Genomic DNA, 6,000 nt, shown 5'->3' with positions numbered 1-6,000 from the left:
TAAGCTAATATGCATGTATATGGAAATGTAAGAAATACTATGCCCTGTAATGTTTAAGGAGTTACGTAAGTTTTATGGCTTTAGATTGCCTTGTGTACTGTTAAGAATATTATAATGTGTTACAATCTGGGGACTTGAGGGACAAAGTAAAGTGTACATGGATTCTGTCTTATTTATCTTAATGTTCTTTGGCTGAATTTCAAAGTTAATATATCAGCAAGGGGACTTCTGAGAATTATGTTATGGGTGATTGTCCCTTCCACTGATAACTTTACCTTGTCCTCTTACTTTGCACCTTGTTCTCATAAAATAAAAATAAAAATTAAAAAAAAAAAAAAAAAAAAAAAAAAAAAAAAAAAAAGAAGTATTTATTACACCATTCTATTTTCATAACTCCCCCACTCTCCCTGCATTTTACATAAATGAGAACTAAATAAAATGCTATTTAAAATATATTTTGCTTTAATATATAAACAGATGAAGCTGTTCAATCCAATGAAATAGGATGGAGCATTAACCTTGAAAGCTAGGGTTCATGACTAAGGATTGATGGAGTGATTCTGTGTTTTATCAAATCACTTAAGCCAAACTGGAGTGTAAGTTAATTGGGTATTTCAAAGCAGTGCAAAGACAGTTTCATGGTTTTAAAAGATTTCACTTCCATTATCATCAATGCAATAAGTGTAAAGCCATTTTACATTGTTTCAACATGATTTTATTGTATAGAAAGGAAATGCATTCTATTATGTCAAGGGTAGATGGTGTTTTACAGCATTGCTTTTTTGTACCAAAACTTAGACCTTTGGGTAAATAATCTAAAAGAATTTAACCTCTAATGATTCATAGAAATAAAATAATATTACACAACTTTAGTCAGGGGAGAAATTCTATATGTAGAATCCCAAATAAGATTTTTCTCATACAATACTAAACTAAAAAAAAAGAAATAAAAATAAAGGAATCCTTAATATATATAAGTAGTCAAAAATTATTATCTTACTACTTGTCAAATTTTACTAAAAAAGTGATCAAGTTATAGTTTAAAAAAAGAAAGTATAACACTAAAGGTTTTACAGTAGAAAGTAAATTATCTTTCCCACATATACACTCCAGGTGTTTTTTCCCTCTCATAGAATCTCATCAGTATTTTTTTTTACAAAAATATAGATGTGCACAAATAAACATATGTGTGCATTTTCCCCACATTAAAGAATAGTGGAGAACTGTGTATATATTACAAAAGAATTTTTGTTAAGCAGTGTAATTCTAGGAAATTCTTCTAAAGTAGTACCCATAAGCATGTAGTACACACATATGATTTTTAATTGCTGTATAAAAATAAGTGTATAATCAATATACACTACTCAGCTGGAATCATGTGGAGAAAGTTTTGCTATTTTCAATGTATTGTCCCTATAAAAAGCAATGCAGGACCAAAAGTTATGATAGTACAGAGGGTAGGGCTCTCGCCCTACCATGGCCAACCAGGCTTCAATACCCATCATCCTATATGATACCCTGAGCCCACCAAAATAATCCTTGAGTGCCAAGCCAGAGAATGCAATAATTTCTGATAATTATTGTCATGTTAAATGAAAGTATTTTTTCTTTGTTTAAAATGAAAGTATGTGCCTTTTTGCCAGAGATCTTTTTATAGCCTCTGCCAATTCTAAAATAATTCTTTGATCCTAAACAGATACTGAGGAGCTGCACACATTAAATGCTATCAGAAACATAAAATTGTTATTCTAATTTATCACTTGTTTGCTGATTTTTTTAAAGGTTTTTTTTTTGGGGGGGGGGGGGCCCACACTTGGTAGTGCTCAGAGCTTATTTTCAAATCAGTGTTTGGAGGTCACTCCCTGTGGTGCTCAGGTGACCCTGCCGTGCCAGGGATCAAATCCAGACCTCCTTCATGAAAGTAAATGCTCAATCATGAGAAATAATTAAGCTATCTCATCGCCCATGAATATTGGCTTTTTCTTTTGCCTTTTGTCTTTATTTTTACACGCCAGTTGCTAAAAGAAGATATATTGGCTTTTTACGTTTTCTCTTTCTTTCTTTCTTTTCTATTTTTCAATACACAAGTTTTACTTTATTAACTTTAATAACTCAAATATTGTGACTTCTATGTTCTAGTTTGAAAAATTATGTTTTCTATTTTCTTCTATGACTAAATTTGATGCTTATATCTTTATTATAATGGGAATTTATTTTAATCTACTGAGTAAGCTATAAATTAGTTCTCTTTTTTTAATGTCATGTTTTCATCTAGAATGTTTTAAGACATGCGCCAACATATTTTGAAATCTATTTCCCACTGATTTAAATGGGCAAATGTGTCTCTAAAATAAAGACAAGATGCTGGCTGTGATTTGATAAGATTATGCTAAAGTGTCTACTATTCTTATTTTATTAATATAGTTTTTAATCCAGTAGCTTTTTTATCAAATACTTTTTTCTATAGTCAGATAGAGAACCAAAGATGCTTTTGTCCTTTCAACACGGTGATTGATTAATATAATCTGAAACATTCAGTCATCTCTTTACCCCAAGCATGAAATATCATTTTTCTTTAACATGCTAATGTCCTGCTGAAATCTTGAAATCTGTATATACATTTATTTAATATGTGGTCTTTCATTACATGAGATGAATTTCATGCAGTTTTCTTTTATATTTCTTTTTTTGTTAATTAATAATAATGTTATGGTATTATAACTTCTTGCAGCTTAATTTTTAAGTAAATAATGCTTTGTTTCTCTCTCAGTGATCCAAACCAATTTAATAATTTTGGAGCTTACACATAAAAGGTTTTATAGAAAGCAGCTGGAAACCATAATGAGTGAAGTAGGAAGTCAGCAGTTGGAAGACTGAGAGGCATGTTTCAGCATTATTTTCAAGCCTTACTATACATTATCCTTTCTTTATATATGTAGTCTGAGGTAGCACCCAAGAAGTTGTATTTCTAAACAGATGGAGGTGAAAACCACTACATTTGTTCCTATTATAAAAATAGAAACAATAGGACAATTAGAGGGACTCATCTAAGCTAAGTTTTATTTCTTCCTCGGAATTCCTACTGACCCTGAGGCCCCTCCATTCTCTGGCACTGTTCCAGACTGCAAAAATTTTCATAGCATATGTACAAGAAGAAAAGCAAAATAATGTTAGTATCCTTAAAGATGTTAGTGACTTCTATATCTTTCTTACATCATTTGTGAACCAAAGAAGATGTGTCAAGCTTTGAAGAAATAAAGTTGGCATATTTATTCAAATTATCTTATTATTTATTCACATTAACAAAAAGTTATCTAGAAGTCAAATTTTTCACAACTTCTGCTCAGTGTAGTGAGCAATTGCTTGGGTTTGAATTTTGCTGCTTTGTTTTTGTGGTGTGGGGGGTGAGAGGATTGGAACTCTATGTTCAAAGTTCTGTGTTCAGGGATGGCATTCAGAACCAACCATATGTGGTGCCAGGGATCAAAATGGAGTTGGCCACATGCAAGGCAAGTGCATTATCTCTGTATTATTTTTCCTGGCCTTAAATTTGACATTTTTATATTCCTAGAAAAAGAATAAATAAATTTTATTTCTTCGTCTGAATCAATTTCACTTGTGCAGAATTGTGCAAAGCACTATACCCTTTCATTATATTAGTTAAAGCTAAATTTACTTTGCATAGGCAAAACAATTTCAATTTCAATTTAATTTCCTTAAATTCAAAGGAAGAAAATATGGAGTTTTGTGATAACAATACTGGATCAACTATATGCAAGCATATAACCCTACCATTCTTTTCTGTGGCTTTGTCTTATTGAACCTACAGATCAGGCAGCCCTCCAGGTATCTAATCTGCACCCCAACTAAGAGAATGAAAGAAAGAATAATTATAAACAGACACCTAGCAGCTATTTTTTCAGAAGAGAGCCTAATAGTTTCAACCAAGAGTTCTGTTTGTATCTCATGAACCAGTATTTACTCATACAGACAAAGTGAAGTTGAAAGAAAGGCTAGATGATAAAGTTGTATGGATAGCCAAGTGTCCAATGGAATAACTGGGATTCTATCACTAAAGAAGGAAATACAAATACTGAATGCAGAAAGTATTGTTCTGTGTTTCTTTTAATTTTCCCAGTATAAAAGGATATTTTCTATTTTAATTAACCTTTTATTAATTTTTAGAGAAAAACTTTGCAGTAACTCATAGATATTTAAATGATGTCAGACAATTCCTTTGAGAATAATACTAATACCCCCAGCAAGAGGAACTGGTTCTTAATTATGCCGATATTTTATGTATATTTCCACCTAATCAGGTTAAGTTGCTTTAAATTATTCAAATTTTTACTACTTCATTTTATTTCTGAAGTATACTAATTCAACATTCTTTATTATAATTCATCAATTCATCAAATCTTTGAATCTTTGTCACTAAGTTTTGATCCTACAGTATATATATATATATATATACTTAAATTATGTATATATTTTTATTTTGAGAATATTCTTTGTTCCTAGAATTTGTGTATACAAATGGCATCATCTTATTCTTCCTTTTAAAAGAGTCTGCCTTTAAGAATGGCATATTCTTAGTTTGCCTTTTAAAAAATTAAGGATCACATCCGGTAATGCTGAAGTGTCCAACAGCACAGCCAGTTACACTGTGTTACTGGGACACTCGGAGCCTGTTAGTGCTGTATTCTTTGACCACAGGCTCATATCTGGCAATACTGGGGACATGAGATTATAGTGCAAAGAATTAATCTCAGGGCATAACATATGCCAGATATGTGTTTTGCCACTTGGGCTTATTTTTTCTAAGAGGCGCTTACTCTGCCTTTTAAACAGCATGTCTTTTCTTTATGGCATCTTTGTTTATATTCCTTTTTATGTTTGTTTGTTTTTGGGTCACACCCGGCAGCGCTCAAGTGTTATTTCTGGCTCTGCACTCAGAAATCACTCCTGGCAGGCTCAGGGGATCATATGGAATTTGGGAATTGAACCCAGGTCCTTATCACGTCGGCCATATACAAAGCAAACGCCCCACTGCTGTGCTATCTCTCTGGCCCCTTTGCTTATTTTCCAACTGCATTTTTTAAAAACATTCTCTCTCCCACAATTCTGTTTAACATGTTTAATATGTGATAGAGCTATTGGGAGACTGGACTGGGTAAAAAGATAACTTGGATGGCAAATAATTGAGGTTTCTTGCTTTCAAAAATTTTCTCATCAGCATTTTGTCTATGGGTACAAGTTTCTTTCCATCTAAATTGAGAAAGATGGGAATCAATCACATTCAAATTTGGTAGTGGGTTTGTATGGGTGTATGTGAGTGACTTAACAGCCTTTTTTATCTTTTATGCCAACAACAGTAGTGTTTTTATTGCTTGTCCTCCATTGTTCTTTCCCATGTTTATATTTTTGATTCTTTGATCAGGGGTTACTTCTGGCTTTGCACTTAGGAGGAATTACTCCTAGAATTACTCCTAGAATGCTCAAGGAATAAGATGGGATGTCAGGGAATGATATCACTTGGGCTCCTGTCCTCTCTTTTTATACCAGTGGCAGGCTTTTTGCTTAGCCCAGTTTCCTTAGCATTCTTCCTTAAACCCTAATTATTTTGCAAATATCCTACTTTTATTTATTATACATAAGCACTCTTGTTCTAAGTTTGGGATGAAAGATTTTTCCTGGTAAGATGTGTACCCACGGCCTCCCAATTTAGAGTATCTTCATTCAGTAGAAAATCTAGAGACAACTGTTCACTCAATGTTCTCTATATTCCTAGTCCATTTTCTATAGTAGTTTTTCATATTGTTTGGGATTAGAGGAGGTTACTACATTCCTATGTTATCGCTTCTCTCTTTTTTTGGTTTTCAATCCTTTATAAATTGTATTGTATTGACTTCAGGAAGAAAGCTATTTACTTTAGAAAACTGTTGCTAAACAAGGATCGTACCTAGGGTTTCATGTGTGAGGCATGAGCTCTACTAAGGA

This window comes from Suncus etruscus, chromosome 4, assembly GCF_024139225.1.
Source record: "Suncus etruscus isolate mSunEtr1 chromosome 4, mSunEtr1.pri.cur, whole genome shotgun sequence".
Lineage (NCBI taxonomy): Eukaryota > Metazoa > Chordata > Mammalia > Eulipotyphla > Soricidae > Suncus > Suncus etruscus.
This window is presented reverse-complemented; position numbering follows the sequence as displayed.